This window comes from Schistocerca nitens, chromosome 2 (assembly GCF_023898315.1).
Source record: "Schistocerca nitens isolate TAMUIC-IGC-003100 chromosome 2, iqSchNite1.1, whole genome shotgun sequence".
Taxonomy (NCBI): domain Eukaryota; kingdom Metazoa; phylum Arthropoda; class Insecta; order Orthoptera; family Acrididae; genus Schistocerca; species Schistocerca nitens.
Genome location: NC_064615.1, coordinates 646386937 through 646411442, shown reverse-complemented (window position 1 = coordinate 646411442; position 24506 = coordinate 646386937).

Genomic DNA, 24506 nt, shown 5'->3' with positions numbered 1-24506 from the left:
GGCGAGGGCAGCAGAGCCCAGTACGGTATACTTCTTTGCCAACGGGTCTGTTTAGCTCCAGTCGAGGAGACAGCAGCAGCCGGCGGTCATCAGCAGAAGAAGATGCCGCTGGACTCGCCAGTGTCGCTGATATTTGACTATTATACGTTGTTAAGGAAGAAAAGATCTGTATTATTCTAAATGGATCAAATGTTATGAGACTGTAAACCAACGGGTCTATGACCATCTGACGAAATATAAAGTCTGTTCGATTTGCCTGTTAGTAGTACTTAAAGTATTACATCTGAGGTGTCTGCGAGCTTACTTGTAAAGAATATAAGGAAGGTGAATCACAAGACTTTTTCCCTACAGGGAAACAGCGTGTTAAGAAAAGGATAGACTATTTTGTGAGGTCGTAGTAGTCAAGAATATAGGTCCAGTGAACAAAAGCTGTAAAACGCATACCTTAAGAGTTACCGGCATTTGTTAGATAGAACAGAGGCGTTTCACAATATCAAAAGTGAACAAGTGCTGATAGTTCTTAAGGTATGCATGTTAGAGCCAAGAGTTATTTGACTTTTTTGTCTTGGTTGGCACTACCACGTCTCAAAATATTCGCCACTTTTTTTTAATGTTCTGTTGAAGACGTGTGAAAATTGTGTTGCAAAATTAGAAAAAAAAGTCAGAGAAAATGCAGGAAAACTGTTAATGACTATCGTTTGAGAAGTGAATTTACATAAAGTGACATACCAGTGAAATAATTTTGCAGCGATTGAAGCTCTTTTGACAGAACGTAGGACTAATCCTAATTATATATTTTTAACTATCCATTTTTCACGAATATACAATCGATCTGTAATCAGGAACCAAATCTGCATAGGCAAAAATTCGGTAATAATACGTTGGCATCAGTACACCATCTATGGATTGACTTTGAAACAGCAAAGCAGAAATTCACTGTACGCTTCTATAACCTGAAGAAAACTTCAACAGAAAAAAATAAATGATTTAACAGCAAGAGACCATTTAATTCTACGAACTTTTACAATTGATTACAAGTTTTTACTGTTTCGCTTTTAATACTGAGTTACATGTTTCAAACAATGATTTGGCCATGGGGACTTATAACAGTATTCCCTCCATATGGTACAATGATAACACTCTTTCGTCACTGTCAGAGAGGAGTAATTGGGGTAAATTACAGCCAGAGAAGAGGATTCTTTAAATGTCAGTGACAGCCGGAATATTTAAGTAAACAGTGCTTCCGTTAGTTTTCTTCGTCATCAACTCTGACATTACTGCGTCCCAGCTGACACTGAGGTCGGAGGAACGTTAAACGCTAACCGTTCTTCCTTTTCTTTCGTCTCATACTGTCTCTGACGAATCTACGGTACATGTCTGTTCAGTCGGGTTAGGGACAACATCGTAACAAATCCAAACGTGGGTTCTCTTGCAAGGCCGATCGAATGCGGGTGACGTTCCTATCGCGTGAATCCCAGAGTATGCCCAGCAAAGTGTTCGGCGGCTGAGCACGCACCCCGCAGACAATAGTGACAACTATATCGAGGGACACAGCAGCCGGCTGCTAGCAGCAACGGCTTTTTGTCGCCGATGAACAACTCCAACGGGGCGGATGACGCAGTTCTGTCCTAGTGGAGGAAATGCATATAAAAATTGCCCCGTTAAATTTTTTAATGTTGTCCTCTTTTGTGCCGCGAACAATGCCGTGGATTCTCTGCGTTCGTATTATTTGCGTTCTTCTCCGGCAGCTGGCGGTACATTTGAGTCGCGTAATTACGTCGGCAATTTTACTTATTGCCATTCAGTAGCGCCTCGGCCATGAAACGAGTACACGCTTCTAGCCGAATATAGGCGTGGCTGAAACTCACGGCTCGGTGTAGCGATAATCATGTGCGCTATTACACAAATGGAGGAAAAGTCCAGAGAAAAGTCCAGAGCGAACTGTCGCTGATGCAGAGTGAATAGAATATTTGACAATCTGCTGACGTTGTCACATGCTAATCATTCAGGCATTCGAAGAAGTGATACCGGTTTTTATTTTTTAGTGTATCAGACACAGTTGCTGTATTTCGACGGATCGGAACTTAAATGTTAGTTCAATAATGTTCATTGGTAGCAGTCAACTGTAATGTTCGTCCTACAGACAACTCAACAACGCGTTTCGACAGACAATGCTCTCATCGTCAGGCTGTAAAATTTATTTAATGTGGTTAAAACGCTAGAGAGTCTATCAACACAATTGTGGCGTTCAGGAAATAAAATGGAATAAAAACATGGTGGACTATGGCCCCGTCTTACATTAAATCGACGACTTTTCTGCGTAGCCGTCTCATCTCACACATCACACTGCACTAGGCCGTGGCCTGCTGATTCTTTGTGGGCGTCAAGAGTGTCGAATTGACGCCGAGGCAGAGTTCAAGGGGTTGTTGTGAGCTGACATGTTCGGGATGTTACTGCGTAGGCGCAGCTATTGGCTCAACCGTAATGCTGTTCTATTGGTCGTGACATTTTGCCCATTTTCTAAGTGTACGGAAGTTACCATCTAGCTACTTCGTCAAACTGGCACTACGAATTTATAACTACGCATCTGTGTTAAAATAATTCTACATAGGCGTTAAGCAATCTCATTCCGTTTTCATTACCTTGCGCATTCAGAATATTGCACTTTTTTTTTCGTGAATGGCGATCTCCAATTCTTCTAGAAAGTCGAGTTTTCTCCCTTTCTTTGTAAGTGTAATATTTCCGAGTGTTATTTTATTTCCTTGAGGGGATGACTTGTTTCGTATACATGGATCGCAACAGCTGATCTGTCATAATTACCCGGTCTGAAGATATCTTTATCTTCCTTGCATCTGACCTAAAATGTTCTTCCTGTCTGTCCAATATACTTTGCTTCACAAGATGCACACAAAATTTTATAATTTCCTTATCTTTCTAACATATTCATCCTTTTTACGGACGCCACGTTTCAGGTTATAGGTTATACCTCACTACACTGTTTGTCTGGAACGCTAGTTTAACAACATGCGGTTTGAAAATGTTAGCTTTTATTTTTGCAAGACAGTTCCATATTACGGCATAGTGACCCTTTTCATTGTTTCTTCGCTAGGTTTTTTCTTTCTGTCCTTATTATCTTGGCGCAGCAATTTATTAACAATATTTCCACTGTAACCGTTATCAACATCTATCATCTTAATGGTGTTTAGTTCCGTCTCTATATCCGTCCTCCTCACTGGCTTGTTGACTGTCGTGTGCACTAAATTATGGAAGGCAGGTTCTTTATAAGCCTGTGGATGGCATGAATCATTAGGAATCACAGCATCAGTCGCTGTCATTTCCTGTAAACGGTAAACGATGCTTATCGCCCTGCCTTTTAATAGGCTAATCGAAAAATTGCGAACTGCTGTCAGTTTCGTGCTCCACAGTAAACTCAAAGCTTGTATGGGCGTTGTTGAACTTTTTTACTATTTCTTCTATATCTTCCTCAGAACCATTAACAAGCAACAACATATCGTCTTGGTAACTTTTATTATAAAACAATTTTATCCATAATGGAGAGCTCAGACTTTAAAATTTTATTTTCTAGGTAATCGATGAAAAAAAGTGAGTCACAGTCTCTGAATTGCTGGTCCCCATGGCTAGATCATTGTTTTGAATATGTAGCTCAGAATTAAAAACGAAACAGTTAAAATTTGAAATCAATTGTAAAAGTTCGTTGAATTAAATGGTTTCTTACTTGAAATTTTACTTTATTTAAGGAAATTTATCCTTGTTATTTCGATCGCTATTTTTAAATGGAACATTGGAGTATAGATTATAACATACAGTAAAACCTAATGGGAAGAGTCAGTGGTTGGTTTCTCTTTAATTTCGTTAACCACAGCCATAATGTTATGCACTGAATTGCTGTTATCAGAAGTGTCATTATTTTTAAGAAGATTATCAAGCAGTCTAATAACAGACTGGTCTAATTACAGACAGAACCAAAAAAAAAAAAAAATGGTTCGAATGGCTCTGAGCACTATGGGACTTAATTTCTGAAGTCATTGAAGTCATCAGTCCCCTAGAACATAGAACTACTTAAACCTATCTAACCTAAGGACATCACACACATCCATGCCCGAGGCAGGATTCGAATCTGCGACAGTAGCGGTCGCGCGATTCCAGACTGTAGCGCCTAGAACCGCTCGGCCACCCCGGCCGGCTCTACAGTACACTATCGGATGAATTGGATGGTGTTCCTTATGTATCTTCATCTCTCACACAAAGATTAGTTATGAACCCGTCGTGCACATTATCGATGCAGTTTGACTATGCCACAACCCTCCAAATGTTGGATAGACATTCGTCACAGAGATCATCAGTCTCATCATCAACCGTCTGATCTCAACTACTAGATAAAGGCCTGCCCTCAACTTCTCCATGTCTTACAGTCTTTAGTTGTGTGCTTACATGGCTCCTAATGTCATCTACTCAGCTTTTCATTACACTGAATCGACATCTTGGTTTCCCATATCACCTGGAATCCAGTAAAGGGCTTCCACTCATTCACCTATCTACAGTACAAGCTTCTTTCGTCTCCATTTCATATTTACTGCATTCATGATTACGTTATCCAGTTCTGAATGTTGCCTGCTCCAGCCTACTCCATTTTTTTTATTTTCGTGTCTCTCAAGGGAAAGAACAGTATTTTATAAAAATTTTTAATGTTCGTTAAATTAAGCTAACTTTCTTTGGGCATCTTGTAAATGGAAAGTGGAAGCAAGCATATAAAGCAAACTTATAGTACTCTGAAATACGGCAAAGGGTTTTACATCGTTATACGTCAATAGAAACAGCAATAAGATTGTCTGATACGGCATGCTGAGCAGCCAAAACATTATGAACATCGTCCATCGCGGGATAGAGTGCCAGATAGGCTACCTTAAGTTATATAAAACCACAGGTCACGTTGTAAGGCATAAATTGGATGTAGCGTGTAAGCTTTAAAGCGTTTGCTAAGTCAGTGGGAGTGGAATTTGTGTTAGTCAATAGTTTATTAAGCTACAATCGCTTAAGAATCATTTTAGATTTGTCTGTGTAATATGACAACAAAACATAATTAAAAGTTCCTAAATACAGTAGTGTAAGATTATTTACAATTCTAGTTACACTCCTGGAAATGGAAAAAAGAACACATTGACACCGGTGTGTCAGACCCACCATACTAGCTCCGGACACTGCGAAAGGGCTGTACAAGCAATGATCACACGCACGGCACAGCGGACACACCAGGAACCGCGGTGTTGGCCGTCGAATGGCGCTAGCTGCGCAGCATTTGTGCACCGCCGCCGTCAGTGTCAGCCAGTTTGCCGTGGTATACGGAGCTCCATCGCAGTCTTTAACACTGGTAGCATGCCGCGACAGCGTGGACGTGAACCGTATGTGCAGTTGACGGACTTTGAGCGAGGGCGTATAGTGGGCATGCGGGAGGCCGGGTGGACGTACCGCCGAATTGCTCAACACGTGGGGCGTGAGGTCTCCACAGTACATCGATGTTGTCGCCAGTGGTCGGCGGAAGGTGCACGTGCCCGTCGACCTGGGACCGGACCGCAGCGACGCACGGATGCACGCCAAGACCGTAGGATCCTACGCAGTGCCGTAGGAGACCGCACCGCCACTTCCCAGCAAATTAGGGACACTGTTGCTCCTGGGGTATCGGCGAGGACCATTCGCAACCGTCTCCATGAAGCTGGGCTACGGTCCCGCACACCGTTAGGCCGTCTTCCGCTCACGCCCCAACATCGTGCAGCCCGCCTCCAGTGGTGTCGCGACAGGCGTGAATGGAGGCACGAATGGAGACGTGTCGTCTTCAGCGATGAGAGTCGCTTCTGCCTTGGTGCCAATGATGGTCGTATGCGTGTTTGGCGCCGTGCAGGTGAGCGCCACAATCAGGACTGCATACGACCGAGGCACACAGGGCCAACACCCGGCATCATGGTGTGGGGAGCGATCTCCTACACTGGCCGTACACCACTGGTGATCGTCGAGGGGACACTGAATAGTGCACGGTACATCCAAACCGTCATCGAACCCATCGTTCTACCATTCCTAGACCGGCAAGGGAACTTGCTGTTCCAACAGGACAATGCACGTCCGCATGTATCCCGTGCCACCCAACGTGCTCTAGAAGGTGTAAGTCAACTACCCTGGCCAACAAGATCTCCGGATCTGTCCCCCATTGAGCATGTTTGGGACTGGATGAAGCGTCGTCTCACGCGGTCTGCACGTCCAGCACGAACGCTGGTCCAACTGAGGCGCCAGGTGGAAATGGCATGGCAAGCCGTTCCACAGGACTACATCCAGCATCTCTACGATCGTCTCCATGGGAGAATAGCAGCGTGCATTGCTGCGAAAGGTGGATATACACTGTACTAGTGCCGACATTGTGCATGCTCTGTTGCCTGTGTCTATGTGCCTGTGGTTCTGTCAGTGTGATCATGTGATGTATCTGACCCCAGGAATGTGTCAATAAAGTTTCCCCTTCCTGGGACAATGAATTCACGGTGTTCTTATTTCAATTTCCAAGAGTGTATTTCCGATGTAATGTTACGCTACTTAATTCACATCGTATCACGAGTGAGAATATAAACTGTACTAACCACACTGTAGACACTTGCTTTATCACGGCCGTAACGATGTCTTTGGCTTTCCATTACATTCTTCACGGATTAAGCAAAGAATGATTGATGGAACATGAAGACTCCTCCTCAAATAATGTGTTGAATTACAAAGGTAGATACTGAAATGAGAGAGTGAAATGGACGAATTTCTGAACGAAGTGCTACTAGGTGCACCGAACAAAAACTCTAATACATGTTATGTACAAGCAATCGTCCTCTTGATTTAACTACGACAACAGCCGCTTAACACGAAACTAAGGGGCAGGAATATTTTTCTCATCAAAAGAATTTATTATTACACGATTCGTGTGGAAAAAAATGTATTTTCGAATCTTATTACAGTACAGTAATTCCATTGCCTTCTAAATTTTTCAGAGGCGTGTATATACTGAACAATGAAAGTCTGTACACAGTCTACCAGCTGTTTTTTTTTTTTTGGGGGGGGGGGGGGGAATGTATGTTCGACAAATTATTCGATGTCGTCCATAGACTCTTTTGAATGGATTTCAAACCGTCTTATAGGGCCATAACAGGCCATGCACATACGAGTACATCAGTATTGAGTCGAATAAATCCATCCAATGAGGCTGCTACAGAAACTGCCGATTAATATGTCATGAGAAAATTAATTTGCAGTAAGGTCTACTTGTGTTTCAAATTCAATAAAAAAAAGAAAATAAATGAAAAACCCGAAACAGTTTCTACATAAAATTCAGTGATTTTGACACACGCATAACTGGATTCGAAACTTGACAAAGTAGGCAAAGACAAGCAGTAACTTAGCAGTAGTCACAATCATTACTTACATCTCTCAGTGTAAAGGAAAAAACTGGCCAACTGATAGTAGGTCTCGTGCACTGCGGATTCTATTCAAAATTAATTATGTTTAAAGATAGTTGATCAACCCCGGGAATAGAGAATCTCGACGATTTTTCCCTGTTATTAATATCTATATTGCTAGATATCGGTCCCGGGAACTCCAAGACACTGTCAAAATCTCTACAACAGTTATTAGACTAATTCAGACATACAGAAGAAAATGTGCGAAGACTTCAGTTTATGTATGTAAATAGAGAAGATTTAATGAAATATTTTTAAATTACTAACTAAAACATGACCACAATTTATATGTTATGTTTGCATGCAATAATATTTTTCTGTTATGGTTTTGAAAGACGATGCAATGTAAGTTCTAATGACAAAAAGATGCACTATGTAATCAAAAATATCCGGACACCTGGCTGAAAATGACTTACAAGTTCGTGGCGCCCTCCATCGGTAATGTTGGAATTCAATATGCTGTTTTCCCACCATTAGCCTTGGTGACAGCTTCCACTCTCGCAGGCACACGTTGAATCAGGTGCTGAAAGGTTTCTTGGGGAATGGCAGCCCATTCTTCACGGAGTGCTGCACTGAAGAGACGTATCGCTGTCGGTCGGTGAGGTCTGGCACGAAGTCGGCGTTCCAAAACATCCCAAAGGTATTCTATAGAATTCAGGTCAGGACACTGTGCAGGTCAGTCCATTACAGGGATGGTATTGTCGTGTAACCACTCTGCTACTGGCCATGCATTATGAACAGGTGCTCGATCGTGTTGAAAGATGCAGTCGCCATCCCCGAATTGCTCTTCAGCAGCGGGAAGCAAAAAGTTACTTACAAATGAATGTAAGCCTGTGCTGTGATAGTGCCACGCTAAACAACAAGGGGTGCCAGTCTGCTCCATGAAAAACACGGTCACACCATAACACCACAGCCTCCGAATTTCACCGTTGGCAATACACACGCTGGCAGATGACATTCACTGGGCATTCGCCATACCCACACCCTGCCTTCGGATCGCCACATCGTGTACCGTGATTCGTCGCTCCACACAACGTTTTTCCACTGTTCAATCGTCCAATGTTTACACTCCTTACACCAAGCGAGGTGTCGTTTGGCATTTACCGGCCTTATGTGTGGCTTATGAGCAGATGCTCGATCATGAAATACAAGTTTTCTCACGTCCCGCCTAAGTGTCATAGTACTTGCAGTGGTTCCCGATGCATTTCGGAATTCCTTCAATTCTCGGCGGTCTCTGTCAGTCAACAGACGGAGTCGGCGTGTACGCTTTTGTGCTGTACGTGTCCCTTCACGTTTCCACTTTGCTATCACATCGGAAACAGTGGACCTAGGGATGTTTAGGAGTGTGCAATTCTCTCGTACAGACGTATGACACAAGTGACACCCAGTCACATGTCCACGTTCGAAGTCCGTGAGTTCCACGGAACGCCCCATTCTGCTCTCTCACGATGTCTAATGGCTGCTGTGGTCGCTGATATGGAGTACCTGGCAGTAGATGGCAGCACAATGCATCTAATAAGAAAAATGTATGTTTTTGGGGGTGTCCGGATACATTTGATCTCATAGTGAATGTTTTATGCGACATAACTGCATATTAACTATTTTCGCAGTTTTTTCCTTTACCTTTACAGTGAAACATTGCTTCTTACCATAATTCATGATTCTAGGTCAACGGGAAGTACCCTATAGGTTTTGAGGAGTGAATGTTCGAGTATCAAAATATATGACATAAACGGCCGTATCTTCTGACTGCATTTCCATAGAAGCTGAATATGTAACATACGTTTCACCTTGATACGCTACCCGACCATGAGAAAAAAGATCCTTAACAGACAGACGCGTAACGAAGCGATCATACAGCGGTTCCGTCTTTACCGATTGAGCTACGGGACCACAAAAAGGGAGATAAGTCAATAAATTTGGGTAGTGTCGCGACTGCAGAAAGCAGGTACGTTTGTTCGTTCCAGAAGCAAAATCCTTTCGTAGTAACGATGGTTTTTTTGCTTTAAAAGGAAAGAAATGTATGAGACTGGCCGAGTTTTTGGTGTTACGTGTTTTCCTGTTAAACGTTTTTCACTTTATTGGAACTTACAGTATAAAGATTTTATTTATCCAAAAAATATACGCTTAAAACAATAAGGTTTTGTTCTTCTTTATGTAACGTGGCGAACCAGGGGTGTCCATCAAACTGTGCGATATGACTTTCAAATCGGGGCTGAAAACCAAAAATTCGTGTATATTAGTCCGATCAGAGAACTGGAGGGAACTCTTTAACTTCGTCTTACACTTTATTAGCTATTGTACTGTAAATAGATTTGGAAGGCCGGAGCCGCCGACGCAAGGAAATGTGAAGAAAGCGACCGCCGTGATTACGGGAATATTGTGGTTCTCGCAGCACAAAGACGCGATATTTCCGGCAACATTGCGGGGTTCCGCCCCTGTTGATATAGGAGCGCCCTAGCTTGCAGTAGCGTAGGGAGGGAGGGAGGTGGGGTGTAAGGGGCAGAGTTTTAAGGCGTTCTCTACGGCCTGCTGGCGTAGCGGCCAATCCCACGCGGGAAATTGTGCCGGAAGCGAGCCGTGTCGTTGTTTCCGAGGAGGGGCGGGCCAGCCGGCGATATCGCGACAGCGACCGCGTCGCTGCCTTGGGCAAGGAGTGTTGGTAGGCGTCGGCCGGGGGGAGCGGGGGGGAGGTAGCTGTACTCTGCAGGCCGCACCACGGAATGGGAAGAGCCGGCGGCTACGCGTGGAGGCCTGCGTCCGTCACAGAAGCGTGAAATCCTCGCGTCAGATCTACATTTGCCCACGTGCTCTGCAGTTCATTGGGAAGCGCACGGCTGAGGGTACTTCATATGGTAATACATTTCGGGCTGCTGCCCGTTACAGTCTGGTGTGTAATTAATCTAATCTTGTCCTCATGATCCACAGGGGAGCGATTACATAGCAGGCTGTAGAATATCTCTAGATTCTTCACTGTCGGTCAAACAGACCTAAACGGATTCTCGAACTCATTATTCAAGGGGAGGCTTTTGTGTATAACACTTGTATTGGGAACGAAGTACGGTTGGAGTTTATCTCTTAGAGATCGAGATGGAAAGGTACCATTACGATGGACAGACCTCATATTTCCCGTCAGTGCAACAGCAATGGTAATAACACGTTTTTGACAGGTACCGGGAGGCTATAATTAAAGTGCAGCTACTCACACTTGTCCAGTGTGAATTGCAGAAAAACTTGGTAGATAGTCCAATGCGTTAATGTGGAGCCGATTAACGCTGGAAAATATTTAGTTCCAGTTTAGGCAACCAGGTGCAATTCTGGCGTTGTGAACGCTAGAAAGACGTTCGGAAATGTTTCCGTATGTAGTGTATTAGGAACTGGATGTGGGCAGGGAAAGTTAAACAAATGAGAAAGACATAATGTTGATTTTATTGCTAACGACTACTTACACATTTTGTTCAATATGAGCAGCGGAGACATCGACGAGATGCTGTACAGCGCAAGATGTGCACCTAGTGGCCAAAATTGGAGCTAACTTTTTTCCAGCGTAAATGTGTTCCGAATTAACGCATTAGTGTATCTATCAAATTTTTCCGCCAGGTAGCCGCATGGTTTGAGGTGCCTTGCACGGTCCGTGCGGCTTACCCCGTCTGAGGTTCTAGTCCTCCCTCGGGCATGGGTGTGTGTGTCGTCCATAGCGTTACTTAGTTTAAGTAGTGTGTAGGCTTAGGGACCGATGACCTCAGCAGTTTGTTCCCATAAGATCTTACCACAAATTTACAAAAGAATACTGTAATTAAAGCCTACACCGGACCTCTGTGAGTAGCTGCCCTCTAATTATAACTACCTGGTACGTAATTTCAAGTGGTGCTGCAATTAAACAGCCTCTCTTCGTAATACACAAGTTTAAGCACAAAACTAACAATATGCCGCGTGAACATCATGAATACTTAATCTTACATGACACCTATTCATTTTCCTTCTGTCATCCATTCACCGGAAAGGATGCGTAACGTCTCACTCTCGCCACATGTCAGGCACGCAAAACTTTAATTCCCAATTCATAAGGAACGTGATAGCTTCTTGTGGAATTGCGTTACTTGGCTCCGCTTCCTCGCAACCGTGAAATCACCTTGCAGGCTTGCTTAGACTGCGGGATACGCTACAAATCAAGCTGACACCAAAAATTTAACTAACTTTTCATAACTGGCATCACGTTTACGCCAGTGCCTGTTAAAATTTTCATTTCCACTATTGCAATTTCGGCCTTAGGCCATTGTCAAGTACAGATGTTTTGGCTTTAAGCCAAGTCTAATTTATGCAAGCTGACACATTTATATGTGTGTATAACAGCAAATGACAACGACATATATATGTGTCAGCTTGTACAAAGGAGACATGACTTAAAGCCAAAACATCTGCACTTGATAATGGCCTAAGGCCGAAATTGCAGTAGTAGAAATAAAAAGTTTAACAGTCACTGGCGTAAATATGATGTCTTTCAACCAAAAATTTGATTTCACCAAATAATTAAAAAGAATATTAAAAAAAAACACTTTTCTCAATTTTCTACTCTACTACCATGTCTGCGTGACGTCACGTACCCAGGTCTGCGATTAGCTCCAAATGTGAAACGAGTAGGCACCGAGATCGAGTAAGTGTTTGTCAAGCAAAACTGACATATTTGTGGGTTATTGTATTTGAACTTGCAAATGAGCTGTTTAGTTCTCCCAAAACGCGCTGAAAAGTAATGCCTCCGAATTTTTTATTTTATTCTCAATATCAGTCGCTGTACTACATCTCACGCATTACTGATCGACTTTCCCGCTTCGCTGACGCAGGTTGCAACCCTGTGCCGCTAGAGGGCTCCGAATTGTAGGGTGTAGCCTGGTAATGCATAAGTAGCTATGGCGTTGGGTGAGAAACAGCTTACTCCAATCGAGTTTCTAGCCGCAGAAAACGTGCCTCCACTTGAAATCCATAGAAAAATAAAAGCTGTGTACGGTGATGACTGTATCCACATATGTGATGTGAGACATCTGCAACAATACCACCCCTTAGACTCACTGTCATCGATCATCCTCCATGCAGTGACGGCTTGGCTCCATCCGATTCTTATCTCTTTTCAAAACCTAAAGAAAACCTTTGAGGTCTTCACTGTGATAATGATGAAGCGATGACAGAAGAGTTGAGTTTGTCTTTCCGTCAACAAAGTTAAACATTTTACAGTGACGGTATCAACAAACTAGGCTCTCGTTTGGTGAAATGTGTTCATCTCCATGGTTACTACGTTGAGAAATAAATATGTAGACATGAAGAGTGCTGATGCAGAATGTTAACAACGAGTGTTGAATTTAAAGACCTTTAATGAGTTTTCACAGTAAAAAGCAGGAGGCCTTACTTTTCAGCATGCCCTTGTGATATCGCGTTAAATAGCTCTCATAACCACACCATTTTCTGATACAATTTGTTGTGCAAAATTGTCGGGGAATGTGACGTCAATTAATGAAACAAGTCTTTTGAAACGAGAATTACGCGAAAGAAACAGTTTGTAGTCCTGTGTAAACAACCATTTCGGAATACCCTTCAAATTGCTTAAGAAAACCACATGAAATCTACTTTATGATGACCTGAAGATTATTTTAAGTCCACCGTTTCTAAATATGAACGAAAGAAGTCTAGGCCTTAAAGTCCCATCAACGGCGAGGTCATTAGATACGGAGGACGAGCTCTGATTGGGGAATTACACCAGTCGTACTGCATTTTAAAATAACTGTCTAGGCTTTCGTCTTAAGTAATATAAGGAAGCCACGGGAACTGTCTAACGGTCAGAATACATACAGGGCTGAATGCGTCTTCAGTTTGTTAGCTTTGGTAACTCGAGAACGGGTTATAAGTAAACCGTCGGGATATAGTGTGCGATCAGTTCCTCTTTCCAAGCGAGAACCCGGGGCAACGTGAGAAAGTAAGTTATGACTACCAGCGTCTCCCAAGAGAACATTGCTTCCAATTAGCGCTCGCTTCTCGTCCTAAGAGGGAGGGGCTGCTAAGAGGAAGATATTCTTTCATAGGGCCAAAATTTGTGAGACGGTGAGAGGTTTGGGCTGTTGGTTGGTTACCCGTGGGACTGTGTGTTGCGAATGAAGTATACGGATCGTGAAACTTTGCACCTTTGATCAGCGACAACGCTCTTACCATTTCTATACGTTCGAGCAAGTGTAATAAGCCAATTCAGTACTTCAGACTCCCACTTTCTCTGACTACGTTTGCTTAAGTGAAGTTGTCATCACGCTGACTGTTGGTTTGAACAGCGCAGTACCTGTACTAAGTATTGTCCTTGTTGGAAGTGGTACGCTTTCGCCTTCCTTTGATCTCTGAACTGACTTACCCCTGGCAGTTACAGGCGCTCCTACAATTAAGAGTATTTTCCGAACCACAATGCTGCATGGCATTTTTCACATTAAAAAGTTATTGCCACTAACAGTTACCTGCTAGTTAGCGAAAGTATTTTCGTTTTTAAAAATTCGCCTATATGGAATCACGAAATGAAAAAATGCAATTTAAAGACTGATAACTGAACTTAATAAAAATGACTTCCATCTCGCCAGTGTTCAGAAAATGATTGTTGGTCGTCGTTCCTGCCCCGAGGCATACATTATTGTGTCTTCGTTCTATTTCATTGAACAATAAAATTAATCTAAAAATCTATGATGTTGCGGACCACTCACAGCATATTAAGAACCATTTTCTTCATTGTCAGTATTTGCTGTTGAGTACACCTCCCGGAAGTTGGTAAAATATCTATATTCTTAGAAAATAACATTTTACTACCTCTCCACTGCATTGCTAACCTAGTGGGCCGTAGTCATCAGAGAAGATCCTATGAGATGCTGCCCTTCTTACTGTAACGTTACGTAAAATGCAACGTGGACGTGGTGATCGCGTCTAAGTGGCATATCGCTAAACAACAGAAAAGTATTTGGAAACAGCTCGATTATAATCCTTGTACAAGTAACGTCTTAAATATTTCTTTATTTTGTTAAGTGATTTCAACGTATTCTTAGGTAATCTAGTTATCGAAGGCTCCTCTATCGCTGTCTTATTTGATGTGTGTCCGCCCCCGGTAGCTGAGTGGTCAGCGCGACGGAATATCATACATAACGGCCCGGGTTCGATTCCTGGCTGGGTATGAGATTTTCTCCGCTCAGTGATGGGTGTTGTGTTGTCCTTATCATAATCATTTCATCCCCATCGACACACAAGTCGCCAAAGTGGCGTCAACTCGAAAGACTTGCTCCAGGGTAACGGTCTACCGGACGGGAGGCCCTAACCACACGGCATTTCCGTTTCCATTTAATGTGTGCTCACTTACAGCGATCTCGAAATCATCACATTACTACATCTCAAAAGGCATGACTCCTATAAGTTGGCTGATTCAGGAGAGAGCACCAAATAGCGAGGTCATCGTTCCATCCGTGCGACTGCTACGGTCGCAGATTCGAATCCTGCCTCGGGCATGGATGTGTGTGATGTCCTTAGGTTAGTTCGGTTTAATTAGTTCTAAGTTCTAGGGGACTTATGACCACAGCAGTTGAGTCCCATAGTGCTCAGAGCCATTTGAACAATCGTTCCATCGGATTGGGGAAGGATGGGGAAGAAAGTCGGCCGTCCTCTTTCAAAGGAACCATCCCGGCATTTGTCTGAAGAGATTTAGGGAAATCACAGAAAACCTAAATCAGGATGACCCGACGCAGGTTTTAACAGTCGTCCTCCCGAATGCGAGTCCAGTGCGCTAACCACTGCGCCACCTCGCTCGGTATGGCTACTATAAGAAAAGAACAAGAAGAAAACCAGAAAGAATCGTAAAAGGGCACCGCGGTACACTTCTATCGTTCTACGACGTTTTAATGATGTATTTACTAAAAAGGAAATGTATAATGAAAATAAGTAATTAGCAGTTAATTTTAGAAGCTATCAATCTAAATACTGTAACTTCGAGACAAGTGGAATATTCAACGTATTTAACAAAGAAGTAATTTCGCCGACTGCTTGCACGCCAGATTTATCTGCAGATTAAAACGAGAAATGAATCCGAAGCCTATATTTGATGGAAATGTCAACGATACGAGCTATCACCAGCGTGCTTTGTGAAGAAAGAATAAGAAGGACGTGGGCGCGTAATGAGGAGCAACGAATGAGCGCTGTCTCCGTCGCTTAGGGTAGCGTCCGGCCTTTAGTATAAGCACGACCGCGGAGAGACGGAAAAAAGCCAACTTATTTTGCCACTGGAATGAATTTCTCTGAAGACTTCTTTACTGTCGATAGCGGCGCCATTTAATCAAGCCATGGGTTATAAGCAGGCAGCCCGCCCTCTTCCTCCCGGTAAGGCGGTTTACGCGGCAGTCATGAGCCTGCCTCTCTGGACACGTTCCTTTCTTCATTTCTCTTCCAGTGACCTCACATTTCTGTGCAGGCTGTGCGTGCTCACCAAGTAAGCGACACTGCAAAGTTGATTTCGTTTACTAGGCTTTTATGCGTGTAGATCAAACATTTCAAAGTTAATAAAACAAATAACGTTCGTTTCGTATAGCGTTATCTACTTAACATTAATATGCTCGTAAATCTCGACGTGTAGTGTAGTATATTGTGAAACACGTTATCGGTCATTTCATTCGCCAGAGATTATATAACCAGTGCAGCGACAATCAAAGAAGAATAAACAGTTTACATCGTAAAGGATGAGGTAATTTTACTTACTTTTGATTTTCCGAGTTTTAATTTCATCACCAGAGAATCTCTTTTTCATGATTTGGTAACTGTTTGTGCTCTATGGTCAGTCGTTACAGAATCTGGGTTCGGAGACGATCTGGCGAATTGCCCTAACTTACTACGATGTAACTAGCAGTTCCCGGGTTCGATTCCCGGCGGGGTCAGGGATTTTCTCTGCCTCGTGATGGCTGGGTGTTGTGTGATGTCCTTAGGTTAGTTAGGTTTAAGTAGTTCTAAGTTCTAGGGGACTGATGACCATAGATGTTAAGTCCCATAGTGCTCAGAGCCATTTGTAACTAGCAAGCTTACCAGAGATCATAATACAGAGCTGCAAATTAGCAGTAGGAAAAGCACTGATTATTAAATTTCATATTACAATCGCTTTAATAGATGGACAGCGATTATTTATTGATTCATGAAGGATATCCCAGATTAGACTAGCTACTAGACTATACGATTATACTCAGATTAATGTTATCTCGAAGGGGGATATTTTAGTAGGATGCAGATTTACCAGCGGCGGAAGTAAGCCGGACCTCGATCAAGCCTCGCGTGCAGGACTGATAACCTTTTTTTAATGCATCTAATATTTTCCCTGCTTCTCTCGTCTTGCGTAACCTCGCTTTCGCTGTAGCAGAGGTATTTCATACACAACATTTTTCAGATCAAAGAATATATTATGAAAATATCTGTAGAATAAGTGTTATTTTCCTCGGATACATTTAGAGAATGTCTCAGGATAATTAGACAACAAAGCAATGAATTTTATTTTCAAAGATAACGCAGGTTACATATTGATACAAAGAGCTGCATGAAACAAAAAGGCAGAAACACATCCTTGTAACTGAGAAATCTTCAAACTGAGAAAAGCGAATACGTGCGTTTTGAAACACACCGTGAAGCGAACCTTCACATTGTGAATAAAAGGAAAGGAATGAATGCAACTTACAGATGTACAAGAGTAATGGTAAAAATAACAGGTACAAACTGTTTTAGTCAGCTGTCAACTGAAATAAGAAAAAATGTGAGAAGGAAGTACAAGAGACACATGGATTATGATATCTCAATAACTATGTTACTGAAACAGAAACAGGTGTCTTCTTCGACATATGAAGCACAAATTCAGACAGATTATTACCGAAACTGAGAAGAATTTAGAATTTTTTTATTTATTTATTTGCTTAAAATGATCAGATTATGGCCTTTAGTTCAGACCACGGTTTCGCACATAGTGGTTTTTTACACGTATAAAATTAGTGAAAAACAGTCTAGATCGCAATGGTTATTTTGTAGTCTACTGAGTGTTCTAGACATCGTCAACTTCAGCCGATGGTGCTATTCTGAAGATGGACTAAGACTAGGCCGAAACCGGTCGTTTTAAATAAAACAATCATTGCGATCTACACTGTTTATCACTAATTTTATGTAGCTTACACGATCGCTGTTCTCCGAAAATGTCACCAAAATATTTTTACACATCATAGTGACTTAGAAAATAACAATAATTTTAATATTATAAATAGTATTAAAATGGTGTTAACCTGTTTAAAAAGTATATGAATCTGTATAAAAACCATTTGAATACCAGTACTGACTAAGAACTGATAACATTAAGATCAGCAATATTATTACTACTGCTGCAGCCTCTAATAATAATAATGATAATAATAATAATAATAATAATAATAATAATAATAATAATAATAATAATAAATAATAACAGGGATAATAATGATAGTGATAATGATAGATACAAAATATATTTATAGACGTACAAAATTGATGTTTTCCGTCATAGAAATTGCTGAGGGAGAGAAAGTTGGGTAGACTGTTCCAGCTAAGAGCTTCGAGAAATGGGGGAGAATCATATTGATGTTATCGCTCGACAGATGATATGCTAAACCTGAACATATATAGTAGACGTGGTCTATACAAAAGCAATGAAATCGGTTTGAAGCACATTGCTGAAGAGTAATTGAAAATAAGAGGAATCTTTGAAAACCGTTTTAAAAAGATCTAAGTGACAAAATAACGGTCCTGTAAATGGCTTTCTTGATGGGTAGACACCACCATTTACCGTAATATTTACTATACTTGCTCGCACACTATGGATTAAGGATTGCAGCAGGTGTAACTAAGTCAGTGAAAATACCTTTTAATTAGTGTCGACCTATTTCATAGACTTCTCCCATGAACCATGGACCTTGCCGTTGGTGGGGAGGCTTGCGTGCCTCAGCGATACAGATGGCCGTACCGCACGGACCTGCTGTCCCGGCCGCGGGCGCGCGTGAACGGGGAAGTGTTTACACCGCCGGTACTCGCGCGTGTTGTTGTCTGACTCGATCGCCATGGCACACAATTTTCGAAAGACTACGCTCCAATTTACGTTCGACAACGAATATGCCAGACCCAAAGCTTTCGAAATAGAGCGTTTTTTGAGGGACGAAGTTCGTTTACCTGCTGCAGACATAATTGGAATACACCTGTCCATTGTAAGCAGTACAATGTACGTAAAGATGACCGATGAAGCTGCGTGTGAAAGAACTCTCTCCGCTGCTCAAAGAGGATTTAAATTTCGACACTCTGATGGCCATATCAGCGATGTAACAGTAGCTCCTTCAGGATTGGGTGTGAGGGTCGTTCGGATCTTTGAATTGCCGTTTGAGGTGCCAGAATCGATGGTTACTGAATCGCTGCGACCATATGGAACGGTACTTAGTCATACGCCTGAACGCTGGGCTAGTTTTAATACCTATCCTGTGCTAAACGGCGTGCGACAGGTGCGGATCGTCCTTACTAAACATATCCCGTCTTATCTATACATTGGCGGATGTCGAGCTATTGTGATCTACGATGGCCAGCCACGCACCTGTTCTGGCTGTGGTGGAGAAGGACATATCCGCTCGGAGTGCATACAACGCCGCGTCGTGCAACTGCCACATGGAGACGCGTCACAGCGAGAAGTTCCCACGCAACTGCCGATGACGTACGTGTCGGTGGCCCGCCGGGAAGTGTTGCCAAGTTCGGAGCGTGACAAGGACGTGTTTATGCAAGAGCAGACCGAGTTACGGGAGCATGGAGGTGACTCGGAGACTGTCCCTACACCCATGTCACGACAGTTAAGGGAGGAACCTTCCGACAACTCACATATAGCACGCGACGTGGAAGTGGAGGTCCAGACGGTGGCGCCGGCAACGGACCAACGAACGACCGACGAACACAATGAGGCAGCAGAGGGCAGGGCACGCAAACAGCGATCGCCGAAGCGTCGCAAAAAGCGTCGCCATAGTTCGGGTGACACGTCCCCCTCTAGTCTAGGGGACACGGAAGGTATCCTAGCGGAAGAACTGTCTGACACAGAACACGTGCCTTTAGAGGACGCTGACAGGATTCCGCCCGATGGTGACCGGATGTCCTGCCCTTCAGATGGTCCCTCTTCATTGACACCGACTGACCCAGCGCTGCCGACGAAGGAGTCAGGGACACCAATGTCCCGGCAACCACGTCGAAATACATCAGAGGACGTTTCTCGGATGGATGACCACTGCGACTGAGCGGAACCAGTCGAAGACCTACAGGAATTGCCACCCCCAAATGATGACCACTCACCTACAGGATGCACACCACGGAACGACAACGAAGGAGGGCAGCCCGTTGGCGGGCACCCCTCTGAGCACGAATAGTGGACTAAAGCCCTTGGAGTTCTCAATGACATGACACGAGCATGACAACGACAACGAACCAAGCATATAAGGTGGGCACAGTGAACATTAACACCGCACGTTCGCTTGCAAAGATGCAACTTCTCCGGGACATGATTTACGCCACAGACGTTGATATTCTGCTGATGCAGGAAACCTTCAATGCTGCTTTTTCCGACGTGCATGGATACACCACTTATCTAGCGCCGACTCCAGATGGAGGACGTGGCACAGCGATACTAGTCCGGGAAGGGATTCCGATGTGTGACCTCGATTACCTTCCTTCGGCTCGGGGTTTGGCTATGACCGTGAACGGCATTCGTATCGTCAACATCTATGCACCCTACGGATCTGACAATCGACAGGCGCGTGCACGATTCTACTCGGAGGAGATTGCCCCCCTATTCCATGGGAGTTATGACCACATCTTGGTAGGGGGGGGGGGGGATTTTAACTGTGTACTCACACCGAAGGATCAAACTCCTAATTTCAGCTCCTGCCACGCATTGAACACGATCTGCCGGGACATGGCCCTTATGGACACGTGGGAAAAGATCCATGGGCAGCGAGAGGGCTACACGTATTTTACTAGCCACTCGGCGAGCAGGCTGGATCGGATTTATGTTTCTGACGGATTAAGAGATCACGTGTTGGCTGCTGAACGTTGGCCCACAGCTTTTACGGATCACCTTGTGTATTTATGCACGTTAACCCTCCCACGGCAGCGGGTCTGGCGGAGTCGTAGTTCCTGGAAACTTAATTCCTCCTTATTGGTGGATCTCGAATGTCGCCAGCGGATCGAAGAAACATGGCAGACTTGCACTCGCCGTCTGCCGCTGCACCGTACGGTTCTTTCGTGGTGGCTGCAGTGTGCAAAACCGGCGATACGAAGAGCTCTCATAACGTATGGCAAGGAAAAAGCAAAATGGCTCCGAGATACACTTGACTATTACTACATGGTGCTCCGCGACCTGTCCTCCAGGGCCCCATCGCCCGAACGTCAAGCGGAAGTCCATCGCATTCAGGCCTGCATTTTATCGATCACGAGACGTCGACTGGAGGGACTTTCGATCCGTGCTCGGTGCTTGGACAACGTCGATGGAGAACGTATTGGCATGCACCATGTGTCCAAGGGACATGCGCGTACTCGCCGATCCCTAATCACAGTCCTCCATGATGACGATGGTCGGCCCTTGACGTCACAACAGGCCATTGCTGCTGAGTTTCTGGAGCATTACCGCCTCCTTTTCACTGGGACGCCGACGGACAATCGGACAGAAGAAGAAATTTTGCGACAGATGCAAACGGAGGTGGATGGTCCGGATGCAGAGGCGCTATTGGAACCCCTAACGGAAGATGACATCCGGGGCGCACTCGCGAAGGGAGCGGTGCATAAATCCCCTGGGCCAGATGGGTTTACACTCGAATTTTACCGCGCATTTGCGGATTTAATGATGTCCCAGTTGGTATTGATGTATAACGAGTTATTGAGCCCTGACACGGACGTTCCGTCGCAGTTCATGGCGGGACTGCTTATACCAATACCGAAATCGACAGCGAGTGACAGTGCCCATCAATTTAGACCGCTCACGATGCTCAATACTGACTATAAGATCTTTGCGCGAATGTTGGCGGCAAGGCTCAAGATTGTAATATCCAAGACAATACCACCAGACCAGGCTTGTCTAGGGGTTCGGAGCAACATACATTCTATCCTCGGCGAATACCGTGACGTAATTTCCCTGACGGAAGCTTGTCACATGCGAGCGGCGTTCGTATCGGTGAATTTTGATCGTGCCTTTGACAGGATCAACCATGATTTCCTTGACTCGACCATGAGACGCATGGCGATACCACAGGATTTTATTACCGTCCTCATGCGCCTCCTTCGCGGCGCTTCTTCGACGGTGAGAGTCAATGGCAGGGAGGTAGGAACGATTCCTGTTCGCAGCTCAGTTAGGCAAGGATGTCCCTTGTCGATGATACTGTTTACAATAGCGCTCGAACCATTGATGCAGACTCTTAGACGGACTCTAACAGGCGTCCGACGACTTGATGATACTCGTCCGGTCGGAGAACGAAGTCACTCAGGTGGTTACCCTTCTTACTACGTACGGGGTAGCTGCGGGAAGCAGGGTCAACACGAATAAAACCAAGATCATGCACATCGGTCGAGGGCTGGACGCTCTGCGAAGTCCGTTTACGACGGTGGACATCTTGCGATGTTTAGGTGTCTTGTTCACCCGATCGCTACGGCAATCAGCGGCGGCGAGCTATCGACGTCTCCTCCAGAACGTCCGACTGCACATACGCAACAATTCACTCCGAACGCATGACCTGCTCCAAAGGGTGGACTACACTAATGTTCACCTGGCCTCGCGACTGCCGCACTTGGCACAGGTACTGCCAATGCCACATGGTATCGCTGACAGATTAATGGCGGCCTTTGGATACTATGTCAGCCAAGGAATGTTGTTTAAGATCAAATACGAGACTTTAACTCTCCCACACCATTCTGGAGGACTTAACCTCACGGATGTGCGGAACAAGGCTCTAGCTCTATACCTGCGAGCGACGCTACGAACTTGGAACCAGCGGCAACACGCCATCACGTCGGCCATCCTGGATGTGCTTCTTCCAACGTCCTTTGAACCACCGGTAGCAGTAGGCACAATCTCGCCCTCGTTTTCTCACGTCGCGCGATTTTTTGTTGCTTTTAGTTATGTTCAGTTACAGATACCTTCTACCAGAATCCCCACTACCCGTGAGATATATCGATACTTGCGGCGTCATCATGGCAGCAATGTTGTCGAACTTAAATACCCAACACGAAACTGGCGACAGATTTGGCGAGCTGTCCACACACCACTCCTCACCACAGCAGCGCGATCGTCATGGTATACATTAATCAACCGAAAGACGGTCAACCGCCAACGATTGTACGACATTCGCATGGTGGATTCCCCGCTCTGCCTTAGATGTGGCATGCAGGACACCGACGAACACTCTCTGCAGTGCGGTGAGGCAAAGGATGTTTGGCGGCTGACGCAACGCATCATGGCCCTCCTCCGACACACCGACGAATCAACGATCACGACGGACGCTTTATTTTTCCCTGACCCTGTCTTTTTCCCCTCACAAAAAAACATCGGCAATCCGATGGATTGGAGGACACGCATCGCACTACGTGCTCTCGCGGACCTTGATATCGGTCATGGACTATTGGCATTATCTACTAGAACAACACGAAATCATCAGACGCCACTCTAAATATAAAACGCATTTTGCGAACTTTCTAGGCAGCATGTTTCATAACCCCCCGAAGCGGTGGGGAGTCCCAGGTTTACGTTGTTTCGAGGGATAGGATTTACTCCCAGTGAAGTGACGAGGATGTCACATCGGCCCTATATTTATTTCACTTCTTTTTTATATATGATTTTTCTTTTGGGACATTAAAATTAAATGAATAAATAGAATATTATTGTTACAAAAAAAAATACAATATCAATGTTTCCTTCCTGCTGCCTCTCCCTTATCCAGTCAGGAGACGGGGACACCGTGGCCAGGCCTCCAAGTACGACCCCTGCCCACTCTGCCCCCTGACCTACTCTATAAAAAAAAAAAAAAAAAAAAAAAAAAAAAAAAAAAAAAAAAAAAAAAGGGGGAAACTACAGCCGTAATTTTTCCCGAGGACATGCAGCTTTACTGTATGATTAAACGATGATGGCGTCCTCTTGGGTAAAATATTCCGGAGGTAAAATAGTCCCCCATTCGGATCTCCGGGCGGGGACTACTCAAGAGGACGTCGTTATCAGGAGAAAGAAAACTGGCATTCTGCGGATCGGAGCGTGGAATGTCAGGTCCCTTAATCGGGCAGGTAGGTTAGAAAATTTAAACAGGGAAATGGATAGGTTAAAGTTAGATATAGTGGGAATTAGTGAAGTTCGGTGGCAGGAGGAACAAGACTTTTGGTCAGGTGATTACAGATTTATAAATACAAAATCAAATAGGGGTAATGCAGGAGTAGGTTTAATAATGAATAAAAAAATAGGAGTGCGGGTTAGCTACTACAAACAGCATAGTGAACGCATTATTGTGGCCAAGATAGACACAAAGCCCATGCCTACTACAGTAGTACAAGTTTATATGCCAACTAGCTCTGCAGATGATAAAGAAATTGATAGAAATGTATGACGAGATAAAAGAAATTATTCAGGTAGTGGAGGGAGACGAAAATTTAATAGTCATGGGTGACTGGAATTCGTCAGTAGGCAAAGGGAGAGAAGGAAACATAGTAGGTGAATATGGATTGGGGGGAAGAAATGAAAGAGGAAGCCGCCTTGTAGAATTTTGCACAGAGCATAACTTAATCATAGCTAACACTTGGTTCAAGAATCATAAAAGAAGGTTGTATACCTGGAAGAATCCTGGAGATACTAAAAGGTATCAGATAGATTATATAATGGTAAGACAGAGATTTAGGAACCAGGTTTTAAATTGTAAGACATTTCCAGGGGCAGATGTGGATTCTGAC